The sequence below is a fragment of the Cricetulus griseus genome, assembly GCF_003668045.3.
Source record: "Cricetulus griseus strain 17A/GY chromosome 1 unlocalized genomic scaffold, alternate assembly CriGri-PICRH-1.0 chr1_0, whole genome shotgun sequence".
Taxonomy (NCBI): Eukaryota; Metazoa; Chordata; class Mammalia; order Rodentia; family Cricetidae; genus Cricetulus; species Cricetulus griseus.
This window is the reverse complement of record NW_023276806.1, coordinates 144,918,684-144,933,984: the sequence shown is the minus strand read 5'-3', so window position 1 is coordinate 144,933,984 and position 15,301 is coordinate 144,918,684. Positions and strand designations below refer to the sequence as shown.

Here is a 15,301-nt window from a genome sequence, read left to right as displayed (position 1 = left end):
TGTTATTTACCTGAAGTTGTTTTGCTTTGTCTAATTCTGGCAATCATGGTTAGGGTTACTATGGCTGCTATGGAACAACATGACCAAAGCAACATGGGGAGCAAAGGATTTATTCAGCTTACACTTCTATAGCACAGTCCACGATTGCAGATGTCAAGATAGGAATGCAAGTAGGGCAGAAACCTTGAGGCAGGAGCTGAGGCAGAGGCCATAGAGGGTGCTGCTTAACAGATTGCACCTTGTGTTTTGCTTTCTTATAGACCCCAGGACCACCCCAGAGATAGCAGCACCCACAAAAGGCTGGGCCCTCCCCCTTCAACCATTTAAAAAATATCCTGTAAGCTTACCTACAGCCTGGTCTTATGGAGGCATTGGGGTAATTTAATTCAAAAGAAATTTTAAAAAGTGGTGTGAGAGAATAAGATGCTTTGAGATGAGGCTCACGTGGAGGCTTTTTTTTTTTTTTTTTTTTTTTTTTGAGGAAAGGGAACAGGAAAGGGGAGAGGGGAGAGAGAGAAACAAACCTCTGAGGACAGGAGCAGCAGGAGAGATAAAAAAAAAAAGGGGGGGCAGACAGAATGGCTGAAAAGGGGAGAGAGAGAGAGAAGGGAGGTGGGCAGGCCCCTTTTAAAAGGGAACCTAGTGAACATGCATGGGTGGTGCTCTTAGTGCCTGCAGCTGAGGATGTATCCTATCAGAACCCAGTGCATTATCTTAACTGAGGTTCTCTCCTCTCAGACAACTTTAGCTGTTTTCAAGTTGACATAAAACTATCCAGAACACAGCCATTACTGTGGTTCTGCATGCTGAGAAAAAAAACAAACAAACAAAAAACCTGAATTCTCGAAACAGCAGCATCACTCTGGTGAAGACGGGAGTTCCTGCTGATCACCAGGTTTTGGACCGTTGGAGCTTATTCCAGAACATCAGCTAAAGATGTGACACAACCCCAAGATCTCAGTGATGTGCTGTCTTTTGGTGACAACTGGATGAGGCTGACACATTAAGAGCTGTGGTTTTCCTGGATCTCATGCATTCTTAGTGCAACCCTTTTCTTCCCTGCTGGAGGAGTGAGCTAACCCAGGGCGACATGGTGGAGGAGGTACAGAAGCATTCTGTACACACACTGGTGTTCAGGTCATTGAAGAGAACCCATGACATATTTGTAGCTGATAATGGAAAACCTGTGCCTTTAGATGAAGAGAGTCACAAGCAGAAAATAGCAATCAAGCTTCATAATGAGTATGGTCCTGTACTGCATATGCCTACTTCAAAAGAGAACCTTAAGGAGTAGGGACCTCAGAACGCCGCAGATTCATGTCCTCATAAACAGTATCCTGCCAATCAAGGACAAGATGTTGAATATTTGGTGACAGGTACACATCCGTATCCACCAGGACCTGGGGTTGCCCTGACTGCTGATACTAAGATCCAAAGAATGCCAAGTGAGTCAGCTGCGCAGTCCTTACTTGTGTCGTTACCGAATCAAGCCAGAGTTGATGCAAATCGTACTGCTCCTGCTGGAAGTGAGTACCTACACCCAGGGGCTTCTGACCGCTCCCAGCCCACAGCGATGAACTCCATGATTATGGAAGCTGGCAATACCAAGAACTCTGCATGAAAGGCTAAGAAAGCCCCTACAATGCCCAAACCCCAGTGGCACCCACCATGGAAACTCTACAGGGTTATCAGGGGGAATCTTGGCTGGGTCCGATGCATTGTTGGGGAACCCGGAAATCAGTGGTTCGTTACCGGATCTGCTGACAGAACAATTAAGATTTGGGACTTGGCTAGTGGAAAATTAAAGCTGTCATTTTCTGGCCACATCAGCACAGTGCAGGGTGTGATAGTAAACACGAGGAGTCCTTGCTTGTTCTCTTGTAGAGAAGACAAACAAGTGAAGTGCTGGGATCTTGAGTATAACAAGGTTATTCGGCACTATAGTGGCCATCTAAGCGCAGTGTATGGTCTGGATTTGCATCCAACAATCGATGTTCTGGTGACTTGTAGTCGAGATTCAACTGCCCGGATCTGGGATGTGAGAACTAAAGCCAGTGTACACACGTTGTCTGGACACACAAATGCAGTTGCTACCATAAGATGCCAAGCTGCAGAACCACAGATTATTACTGGAAGTCATGATACCACAATAGGATTATGGGATCTGGTGGCTGGAAAGACAAGAGTGGCATTAACTAATTGTAAGAAGACAGTCAGGGCTGTGGTCTTACATCCACGACATTACACATTTGCATCTGGGTCTCCAGATAACATAAAGCAGTGGAAATTCCCTGATGGAGGCTTTATTCAAAATCTCTCTGGTCATAATGCAATTATTAACACGCTGGCGGTCAATGCTGACGGAGTACTTGTATCTGGAGCTGACAATGAACCTTTGGGACTGGAGAACTGGCTACAACTTTCAGCAAGTACATGCAGCTGTACAACATGGGTCTTTGGATAGCAAATCAGGAATATTTGCTTGTGCTTTCGATCAGTCGTAAAGTCGGTTACTAACAGCTGAAACTGATAAAACCATTAAAGTTTACAGAGAGGATGAGACCTCGACAGAAGAAACTCACCCAGTCAGCTGGAAACCAGAAATTATCAAGAGAAAGAGATTTTAGTGGGCACTGTCTTCATGGTTGTCCTTTTGTTTATAGCTTGGCACTTACGAGAATATCCAGTCATTTGTGGAAGCTCACTTGTGGAAGTCATTGCTGCTTTGTGTTTTACAATAAATTGCTCCCTATGTCAAAAAAAAAAAAAACTGAATTCTCTTAGACAAGAGAATGAGAATAAAATGTAGCCTTTATCCCCAAGTGAGTAGAAAAACAGCATTAATTGAGCAAGTATCTTTGGAGAAGGAGGTCAAGTTCTTTGGGTATATAACAAGTGGTATAGCTGTGTCATATGGTAGATTTCTCTCTAGTTTTGGGGTTTGGAGGTTTCTGTTTTTGTTTGGTTTGGTTTTTAGTTTTGAGGATTCTCTACACTGATTTCCAGAATGGCTGCACCAGTTTGCATCCTTACCAATAGTGAATGAGACTTCCTCTAAAGTGGAAACAACCTAAACGTCCTTCAGTGGATAAATGGATAATGAAATGAAATATGCGGCGGAATATACAAAGGAAAATGAAATCAGAAAATTTGTAGAATAGAGCATATTGAGTGAGGTACCACATGGTCTTTCTCATTTGCAACTCCTCACTCCAAATCCTCAGGTTTGAGTATACAACATGGACTAACCACAGAAACCAGATAAAGGGACGATGGTGATCAGAAAATGGTGGAAACCCGGAGAGGCTCATGTATTTGAATTACTGGTCTCCAATTGGTGGAACTATTTGGAAAGGATGAAAGAGATATGGCCTTGTTAGAGTGGGTGTGGCCTTGTTCAATAACGTGTGTCACTCAGGTGGGCTATGACATTTAAAAAGCTCACACAAGGCCCAGGCTTGTTCTCTCTCTACCTGAAACTTTGAGTCAGATGCAAACTTTCAGCTACTGCTCAATGCTATGCCTGACTGCATGCTGCTACTGCTCCAATGCTATGCCTGACTGCATGCTGCTACTGCTCCAATGCTAATGTATGCTGCCACCATGCTCCCCACTTTGATGGGCACAAACAAACCCTCTGAAACTGTAAGCAATCCCCCAGTGAAATGTTTCATGGTGTTCATGAATAGCAATAGAACATTAACCAAGATAGTAGGGGATCAATTCAATACCTATGAACCACAATGATCAGCATGGTAAGGTGAAATAGGTGGCAACTTGGTGGAGGTAACCAAAAGCCACCTAACTAGGCTTAAGCCCCACTCAACAGGAGAAAAATTATGCCTGGTACTAAAAACCTAGTCAACTCCTCAGGACTAGTGAATTCATAGACATGAGAAAAACTTCAATGTTACCACTTTGCTAGACCAGCATGAATCGTTACTACATTCTAAATCCTACTCTTAACACCCACAGGTTAGTGCAACTACTACCCATCACCAATGAAGCCTCTCTTTACAGCAAATGGAGACATGACAGAAAACCACAACTGCATACAACACATCGCTCAGTGGCTCCATCAGATTCCACCCCAACACACAAATCTATATCAAGGCTCCATCTATGGCTCAGTGAAGAGCATTAAAGAGCTGGTAGAAAGGTTGTGAGACCCAGAACACAAGGAAGTCTGCTATGAAACAGCCTCTCCTTGAAATGTCTCCATAACAAAGATGAAATCATGTCTGTGAAAACATCACAAAGGACTCTTCAGGTTGTTACTTAAACATTTGTGCATATGCCTGCATGCCTAAGTACATACACTTACGTGACAATAAATAAAATGAGGCCATTGACTTAGGAGTAGGGGAACATGGGAGAGGCCTGAGGTAAAAAGGAAGGGGGAAACTGATGCAATTCTATTTCAATTAAAAACATTTTTTAAAAGCTGGTAAAAAATAAATAAACAAACTTTTATGCTTAAAAAAAAAAAAAAAAAAAAAAAGAGCTGCCTCAGCTGCCACAGTCACAAGGTATTGCTCAGGACATTTTGCTGTTATCTTACAAAAGGTTACCAGAATTTTGGCTGGAAAAATGGCTTATCGGTTAAGAGCACTGGCTGATCTTTTAGAAGACCTGGGTTCAATTCCCAGCACCCTCCATATGGCAGCTCACAAATGCCTCTAACTCCAGTTTCAGTAGCTCCAACACTCTCCCACAGACATGCATGCAGGCAAAACACCAATGCTTGTAAAATAAACATAAATAATAAAAAAAATTAGCAGACTTTGCTAGTGTGTCTATTTGCTTGCTTGTTTTTATCTAGATATCTAGGAATCTTTATCTCAAAACCCATTTTTTTCTTTCCCATAACTACTTTCCTAGAATCACAAAGGGCTAATAACAAATGACTCCCAGTGAATCTATGTAAATTGTGCTAATCTTGAGTCGCTTGACTGTGTCCATGTATATTGAGCTCAGTAGGGTGGTTAACCCAAACCTTTGGACTTTTTTTCCAAACAGAAAATGAGAAAAGAATTGCACTTTAATTTTATTTCAGCAATAAGAAAATTAAATTTATATTAAAAACTTTAATATGCTCTGAAAATCTCAACATTTTTTTTCATCATCTGAAATGACTTTAATGGATTTTTCTCTAGTAGGCCATTATTACAAATCCATTTTGTTTTATTGAGGTCAAACTACATTCCCTCATCTTTCCCTTGGAGAAGGAAATTGGGTAAAAATTAGCTCACTGTGGTTGTATTCCCTTTTTATTGCTGCACAAGGGGAGAGGTAACTAGAGGGCAAACTGGTACCTTGCAAAGATCAAGCATTTTATATTAAGCTAGAGTTCCTCTGATGCATAAGAAAATGAGAAAGACAATCTATAAATAAGAGCCAAAGAACTGTGGAAAGCAGAAGTAGCCAACTTTGGACAAGTTTTCTTAAAAACAAACAAAACATACAGCCAGATCATGGTTGCACATGCCTTTAATCCCAGCACTCAGAAGGCAGAGGCAGGCAGATCTCCAAGTTCAAGGCCAGCCTGGTCTACTGAGTGAGTTCCAGGACAGCAAGGGTTATGCAGAGAAACTCAGTCTTGAAAACCAAACAAAAAAGTAGATAGACGTCTTATTAGTTATTAATTACTTATTAGCATTATTTATTAATCCACCATGAAAGTCACTCAGAGACACATTTGCCTATATCTTCCTTAGTTACAATTGGAGATACCCCCCCCACACACACACACACACAGAGAGAGAGAGAGGGAGAGAGAGAGAGAGAGAGAATATGGAGTATGCAAGGGACTAATTGTAAGTATTATTTTTGTAGTAACTGTAATTTTATCATATAGACATACAAGCAAAGCAAAAATACATACAGCACAATTATGCTTAAAATGCTACAAATACATAAAAATGCATGTGTATGGTATTAATATATATGTATTCACACACAAACAATAGCAAAACATGAAATACACCAGACTTGTAGTAGATATTAGGGTTTCATGTTCTCAAATTCCATTCTCCATTCTACCTTTCTGATAACTGAAGAAATTAGGAAACTTAAGACTAAATATTTAGATGTATTGTTTGCTTAAGGAATGTTTTCTCCCAAATCTTACATGTCATGTCATTTACTATCTTACTCCTTAAATGTCTTCTTTATTCTAATCTTGATAGTACTTTATGCTCAAAATATTTAAAGCTCAATATTTTGTTATCTCTAATGCAGTTATTTTTCTTCCCTCTTCTCTCTTGGGTAAAGGCAAATTTTACAGAAAATCATTCTGCTTTGGGTTTAAAACTAATAGCAATAACAATTCATCAAAAACCAGCCACTAAGCCTCTTCTTCCCTCTATGGAGAAAATTAACCAATGAAAATTTTATTGACGATTCAGAGTTAGATCCAGAAATAACTTTTGTAAAGTCTGCATTTCTCTTCTCTATTTGGAATGTCAAGGATTTTTCCATATCTTTACCCCTTTCTTCTCTTCCTAGAAGGACTCTCAGGAGCAAAGCCCATTAACATCATAGACCAAGACTCCCAAGACAGACCATAGGAAAGAAAGTCTACCACTCTTCCACATGCCTCTCAGTACTCTCTTTCAAATTCATGGTCCATTTTTAAAAAGTTGTTGTTACATATACATATATCTGTTTTGTAATATTATGTGGTGTGTATATTTGTGTGTATATTCAGGACTGATGATTTGGTATTGAATAACCAGTCAGCTTTACATAGTTTAAGCCTTAAGTAGCCATAGCAGGTGAAGCAATAACCCAAGTATAGCTAGAATAAGTTATGGTCCAATTTGTTCCTTAGAACAAACATTAGTAAGCTGGGCTGCAAACCAAAGTCGTCCTACTCCTGCTTCAGAATGAACAATACAGAGAATGATATTTCAGAACACGTGAACATTGTATGAAGTTCATTGCCCATAAAAATGTTTTACTGGAACACAGTCACATTCATTCATTTCTGCATTGTCTATAGCTGTGTCTTATAAAAATCCTAGCTGAATATTTGTAACACATATCAGGTGGTCTATCAGTCTAAAATATTTACAATATATCTATCCCTTTATAGAAAGAGTTGGCCAACCCCAGTTTCAAATGATTATTCACTAGATGAAGCAAATTTTTGCTGAGGATAAAGAGAATAGAATAAAACAAGAGCCAAGCAGAGACTGCCCCAATAAATCATGGGAAAAAAAGACAGAAAGGAGAGAGCCAAATTCATGGCAGTGGAGAAAGCAAAGTCTGGGTGTGTTAAGGGTATGCTCAGCTAACAGAATTAACACACACTAGTCTCAACCCCATAGATGCACTGAGAGCAAATGAAAGTTACCCTTTCTACAAATTGTATGAGCATGCCAGACTATCAAAATAAAAGGTGATCATGTATACCCTCCACTAGGCATCATCTCAGAAATCTCAGATCCACAATTGTCAGCTTTTCTAGGCTTTATAAACACTTATTTTCAACCATCTTAATTATAGTAACTCAGAATTTTGTCCTCAGAAGAAATTTCCCTTTCTTGTCTTGTTGTGACAATTCTAGACCATCTGTTCCCAGTATTTATTGCACATAAGCAACAAGATAGCTACTATACCATCTTCAATCCTGTGTCCAACTATTTACTTCAGATTTTTTTAAAAAAACAAAAACAAAACTGGTCTTCTCGTTTCCAGTCTCTTGCTTGTGACCAAAATTACTTCATGCAAAACTGCATAGTTGTTAACTGGCACCATCATTTATGTACCGTACCTTCCCTTCTTTTATAACTAATAAACCAGGGCATATGTGATGATATTTTAATCAGTATACTAAAAATGATCTTTACAGTCACATTTTAAAGCCTCATAATCAATACTCAAGACCCCAAATAAAGCCGCATACCCTGCCCTGGCATTTTGGCTCCAGTGTTTTATGTAGATGTGACATCAGTGGATGAACTATGGTCTGAATGCATCAACACGATACAAGCATTGCTGAATTCATTCATCATTCATTCATCCAATTAACAGCATCTTTACATCATTATTATGATTCAGGAGGTCTGCCTGGCACCAGGAATTCCAGACAGATATGGCTCCTTTTAGTGGAAGAAGCAGGTTATTAGAGCATATAGTGATGGATGGGACAATAGATATCTAGAAAACAAACATCCAGCACAGACGGAAGGATGTGGGGGAAGGACTCTTGTTAGAATGTCTGAACTGAGAAGAGTCTAAGTAGCATTCATGCAAGGAAAAGTGAAAGAGGAGAGAAAACATACATGGGTGTCAGGAAGAGAGGGTTGAAGTGAGAAGAGCCTCTGACCTCTACATGAGGGGCAAGTCTCCTTCCTGCCTCCTTTCTACTAGACACTGTCTTGGAGCATGACTTCGGGGATAACAGCTGTTCCTTTGTGCCCCCATCCCCCCTCACACACACACATCACCACCACCATCTGTATTCTTGCAGATTGCAGGTAGCCAAATGAAATTGTAACCAATGAAATCCATGTGGATGTATCCATTGGGACTGGGCTCCCCACCATCTGTTCATCGATGCATTTTATCCTGTTGTGGTTTTCTGTGATGGTCTCCATTTGTTAGCAAGAGAGGATTCTTTGATGACAGGTCGGAGCTACACCTACCTGGGAGTATAAGGGTAGGATTTTGAATGTGGGAAGGAATTGTGCTGCTCTAGCAAAGTGGAGGTAAAATACTCTTTTCTAAGGTCTGTGGCCTCACTACTCCTGGGAAGTTGGATAGGGCTCCAGGCATGATTTCTCTCCTCATGTTAAGCTGAACTTAATTTCAATTAGACACCTGTTGGTTGTCACTGACATATGGGAGTGCCACTTACTGCCCTTGTATGCATACCTTGTCATACTAATTAATGTCATGGCTCATAGGTTCTGCTGTTGTGTAGGACTGTTTAAGGTCAGATCCAACTTGTCGTCATCAGAGTCCCATATCCTAAGTGTGTGATGTCTTCAGCGATAGGGGCTCACCTTCAACCCCTAAAAGGCAACCAAGGACTACATTAATAATCTATATTGTTGTGGAAGTCATTTGGACTACCCTGATCAGCCATTGAAAGGTTCCTTGTGTCTGGTACTTGGGTCTTTGTTAGTCTATGGGTCTTGTGGGGAGCATTGTGTGTGTGTGTGTGTGTGTGTGTGTGTGTTTGTGTGTGTTTGTGTGTGTGTGTGTGTGTGTGTGTGTGCACTGTATATATACGCACATATATGTATATGTGTGTGTGCTAAATATATACACATACATATGTAACAAATATAACTGAAGAAAGTAAAGCTATCACCTTGACAGTGAGGGTGAACATAGGAGGGGTTTGAGAGAAGATAGCAGAGAGAAGCTAGTCAGAGGAATGGAAGGAGAAAAGTTATATAATGCTATTCCAATTAAAAACATTTGGGGGAAAAAGGTGGAAAAAAAGAAACTCCATATGGCTGAAAATCAGTGTTAAGGAGCATGTGATGTGATGACAAAAATAGAGTCTGATAATCTGGGATTCCTGTGTCTCTGGCTTTGAGAGCATTCATTTGCCTGGGGGATTGGTCGAGAAGCACCCATTCCTGGTACCTGCTGGCCAACAATACCTGCCGGTCACTAACTGAAAAGAACAGCACACTGGCACACCCACACCTGCCTATGCAGTGGGAGACAGGAAATAAGTTTCCCGGCCCCTGTGATGTCATGTATGCTCCAGAACAAGGGGAGGAAGAAAACAGAGGATAGAGTTGTGCTATGATCACCCATCACTGATCATACTGTAAAAATGAGGGGCTGGTCCTCATTTCTAGATAAATATTCAGACTTTTCTATGGGAAGGAAAAGTACACACCGTGTTTTCTCTGTACAACACACAGCCAAGGTCTTGGCATGTGCAGTCTTTTGGAAGACAGAAAGACATAAAAGAGAATTCAAAGCATTGTGACTTTGGAACCAGGAGGCAACATTAACAGAAAGCTAACCTAGTTTGCTTAATTGTATTTCCTACTTTATATGGGGGGGGGATTTGCTTCATTGTTGCCACCACTGTACCTGACTTGTTCCCTTCTATTATACACAGCATTTTAATATCCTACTTCCCCTCTCTAGCCTACGAGACCATGATTCATTGTTGCTGTTGTTGAGGGATGTTTTCCATAACATAAAGCAGAGGAAAAACTACAGGTTGAGAATTCTCACAGTAAGAATTTTTAAGGAACAGAGTATTTACTGAAAATTTGTTCATGTTCATTGATATCCTGGATATTTTAATTTAGAAAATTTTGATGACGCAGCAGATAGTCTTGGTGACTTTTCAGTGGACTTTCTCAGCAGCCACCAGTGAAATGGTTTATTTCTTGATGGATGGATGAGTCCAGACTTCAGACAGTTAATATGGAAAAGAACATCATTTCCTCTCTTAATAGTTTGATGTAAACTGGATATGAGTAATGAAAACAAATAGCCATACAGCCCAGAAATGGCATCCACTAGCAAAGCCTGCAGAACACACATGAGGTGACAGCAAGGACTCACAGGTCCTTTTCTAGGTTTGGGTCATCACATGTTTTCTAAAAATTAAAACTTAAAGGAAACAAAGAAAAAAAGGGGGGAGAAGGAAGATATTACAAAATATTTTATGTGATTTTAATACCATTGTATTAATCAGTTTGCTTTTAAACTGTGTGTAGCTCCATATATGTGGAGGCCAGAGGACAATCTTAGCTGTGGTTCCTCAGACACTATCTACACATTGGTTTTGAAGCGAGGTCTCTATTTACTTACCCAGTAAGCTAGGCTGGCCAGTGAATTATCTTTGCTCTGTGTCCCTGGTGAGATTATAAGCACATACCACCATGCCCATCTTTTTAAGTAAGGCTAACGATTCAGGTTGTCAGTGATTGCAAAGAAAGTATTTGATGACTGATTTCAATCTACTCACTGGCATATGAAATGAATGATTCCACAATTTAAGCTGGCTTTCATCAGGAACAAAAAAGTTACAGAAATTACAAGTGTGCTGTACACTCAAAAACAGGCATGGTCCTAGAATTGCTGTCTTTATTGCTATATTTTAGTTAGAGTAAAATAAAAATATTTAAACTCTCAGAAAGAGCATCAAGAAAAATAAGGTTTGTGGACAATATCAATGCATTATTTGCTGATTTCAGATTGTGAATGGGCCAGGAATTATCTTTGGTCCACTGTAATTTGTAATTAGGTGTGTTTCTAATCTGCTGTATTTTGCACACAATACTACTCAGATGCCTCAGATTTTTAAAAACATTTTGTTGATTCCCACAAATTGTTAAAGCATCACTTTGTTTAGTGAGTATTTTTGTAGATTATAAAGCTAATTTAGCCTAATGGTTTACAGCTTTTGTGCCATTTCATGTGCATATCTCATTTCACCCTTCCCGTATTTCTGTGAGACATTTTCCTTCCTTTTGCAGATATAAAAGAGATAATCAGTGAAATTCAAAAGCTAGCCCACTGCCACACATGCAGAGAAAACTGACAGAATCAATATTCAAACCCATTTCTTCTAGCTCTCTAACTTTTCCAATAAATTAAACAACGTTATCAGTCCAGCTGGTAACCAAATTATCACCAGTTCTTACTTAGAAGAATGGAAAATAACATTTTACTACATTGTTCATAATTGTTCATTGTTCGAAATCTAAGGTCAGCACAGAATGGCATGCTGCCAACTACATATGCAGTTACAGTCGTGTTTTAGGATCTGAAAGCTAATTACTGCTCTTTCTCTCTAAAAGTTAAATACTACAATTCATGCCTTCTCCACTAGGACAGATGGAAGCCCTCTGAAACCATGAGCAGAGATAATGTCAGTCACTGTCAGATACAAGTTGCAGGGATGCAAAACTTGCTGACACTCTCCTGAAGAAGGTCTAGTTTGTCGTGTTATTAAGAAAATAATTTTTAAACAATTCAGTTCACACACTGGAGCAAATGGGGAGACTGGTATAAACTGGGATACTGTCCTCCTACATGATATTATAGCAGAGACACCAACCTGAAGGTGGTGGTGGTGCACACCTTTAAACCCTGCACGCAGGAGGCAGAGGCAAGCGAATCTCTGTAAGTTTGAGGTCAGCCTGTTCTACAGAGCTAGTTTCAGGGCAGCCAGGGCTACACAAAGAAACCCTATCTCAAAAAGGCAACAACAACACCAATAATAATAATAAATAAAAGCTGTTTGTTGATTTACATATTGCACTCTGTATCCATCTCACTCAGATCTTTTCGGACACTATTGAAACATGCACATATTAGCAATATGTTCAAATGCATGTCCATATTCTCCTCCAGATCCTTGACTTCTTCAGACTGGAAGGGCTGTTTACACTTGTCACTTTCTCCTCCTACTCCCTAGTACACTCAGTCTGCTTTCATCTCAAGGTTTCACTTTGCAACAGATTTCACTGAAGTTAAAAGTTATCTTCCTCTTTTCTGACCTTCTTGTCATCAACATTCAGGCTTGATGTTCTCTTCTACTGAGTCTCCCCTGACTCTAACAGCTCACAGTCTCCTGCCTTTTCTTTTGTCCCTAGCCAAGCAAAGAGGTCTCAAGTATCTTTGAAGATACATCACCTGCATCTTCCTGCGTTCTTTTGAACCCTCCCACATCCTCCTGCATCCTTATGCGTCTCCTTGCATCCTCCTGGATTCTTTTGCACCCTCCTGTATCCTTTCACATTCTCCTGTATCCTTCTGCTCCCTCCTATCAACAGAGGTTCTCAAACTCAAGTGAGCATCAGAAATACCTGAAGACCAATCTCAGAGGTTTTGATGCAGCGGGATAATTACATATTGCACTCTGTATCCATCTCAGAGATAATTTTGGCCCTCTGTCAGATTTCCAGATGATTCTTACACTGTTGGTCCAGGTGCTAAACCTAAAGAATCACTCTATTAAACATTATAGCTCCTTCAGGCTCAGGTTTAGCTCTCTTCTCTTTTTCCTTTCTCTTCCAGTTAGTGACTTTTTGGACATGCCCACTTTAAGTTATCCACTTGATTTCAAGTATACAAATTTACATTGCTATTCCACATCTCTTATCTTAGATGCAGACCCAAATGGAGTGTAATTTGTGTAATTTGAAGACACAAATTACGTAAAACTCAATGTGCGTCTTCAGATGAACTGGCAAGCCCATTTCTTTATCGGGGTTCCCTTTAAGTAGTGAGGCTGGGTGCAGTTCCTGCGGGCTAGACTGAGGCCGTGAAAGAACCGAATTCCACTAGACCAGTAGCCCAGCCGAGTGGGCCAGTCTGGGCAGGTCGTGGGATCCACCCACCCAGTGGAACACCAATTGAAGGCGTGGGTGAAATAATTTCACTAGACCCAAAATAAATGGCTGATTATTTGGGGACACTTACACAGAAAAATATAAAGAACCACGGGAGCACTTCTCTGCTCTTTCTATCAGATCCGCTGACCCAAGAGAAAAGGCCATGCAAAAGGAAGCCACGCCTGAAGCTTCCCTCTTTCAGCTTTCAGTCGCCTGAAGCCAAGCCCAAAGGGGTGTGGCCACTGTTACAATTTCACCCCCAAGACCACTACACTCTTCCAAAAAAATCAAAGTCTCTCTATCATATTGTGGAGTCATCTTCTCACCATGTCTAAAACTTTCATCGCTCCATGAATTTCTCATGTCTCCCTGTGTACTTCATGCAATACCCCTGATGGAGGCAAGAAGAACCCCAGTAGTCATCAAAGAGAGCGCCAAGAATGAGACTGAAAGGAAGCATGAAGACCCCTGCTGGATGGAAACTGACTTGAAAAATTCAAGTGCAGTAGGTGTCAAACACAGGCAAGCATATGTTGTAACAAATAACTGGACACAAGCAAACACCTAAGCACAAACTGCTCTGTCCACCTTTAAGATCTGAGTGCCTCCCTCCCCACTGCCACCAATGTGGGAAGCAAAAGTGACAACTGACAGGAATGTTTTCTATGGGCTCCATTTCCCCCTCTCTTTGCCAGATGTGACAACTCTCCAATGTGGTCTTTGTTTTATACTTCATTTGCGTGCACGTGCATGCACGCATACACCATCAGGGCCCACATGGCTCTATATAATAGAGTATGCAAGCTCTTGCTTGTCAGACTTCTGGGATCGGTAATTAGAGAAGAAAGAGAATACTGCCTTTGAAAGTGGTGACAGCCTCATCAGAGTCTTGCCACTCCTGAAGCATCTGTGGCAGGCAGGGAACTCATCTGCTGCCCAAAAAAATCAGCCTCCAGGACTGCACCTGCAGCTAGACACAAGACTCATCCCTGTACGAGGCTCTGAGACTCTGCTCTGGCTGAAAATCAGAATTTCATTATTCCAGAGGACTGACCTGCTACCTTTCCTTGCCTCCCAGGACCCACCATTCCTGAGACCTGAATCTCTAACCCCCAAGCCCTCTGGGAGCTGCAATACCTCTTCAACATGAAACACTCCTAACATTTGTCAGCCTGCTCTTGGCTAGCATGCCACTCTGCCAAGAGTTGGAGTCTTCTCTCGTTGTTCCATGGGACTGTCACTCCACGTGTGGCAGTCTGCTTTCCCATCAGATTGTCAATCCTGTGTCAATATAATCCTCCTTGTTTGATCATCTCTCTCTGCCTGACCAGTTTGTTCTTAGAGAGAGCAAGAGAAGAACCTATTTGGAAGAAGAAAACCAACCACTTCACTTGTCCAAATTACCACCCTCTCCATGTGACTTTGGCCACAGAAATCTTGACTTCTTACAAGTCATCCATCATACTTTGCCTGTAAGCATCATTTCACAAGGCTTGAGCTACCCCTCTGCCTGAACATCAGTGGTTTCCCATTATTTACAGAAGAAAAAAAGAAACATTCTTGCGGCCTGCCTGGTCTAGTACAGTGGTTCCCAACCTTCCTAATGCTGCAACTCTTTTATACAGTTTTGTTACTGCTTTGTAACTGTAATTTTGCTACTGCTATGAATCATACTGTAAGTATCTGATAGGTGGGATATCTAATATGCAATCCCTGTGAAAGGGTCTTTTAACTTCCAGGGAGCTGCAACCTAGGCTTAAGAACCGATGGTCTATCATCAACCTAGCCAGTTCTATATCAATTCATTGATCACTTCCTCTGACTCTTCCAGCTGTCTTAGTCTCTTAAATTTTTGTGCCAAGACTCTTTACATGAATTTTCCCCATTGCATGCCTCTTCTGTAAGTCCTAACAAGGCCTCACATCCCCTTAACTCCCTTCCTAGTCTAAGTATTCCCTCTGATAAATGTTTTT

At 40.8% G+C, this 15,301-nt stretch overlaps 1 pseudogene; it reads left to right on the top strand.

Moving 5' to 3' along the window:
- The first annotated feature begins 1,090 nt into the window (after positions 1-1,090).
- LOC100762150 lies at positions 1,091-2,657 on the top strand (annotated as a pseudogene).
- Positions 2,658-15,301: the final 12,644 nt, after the last annotated feature.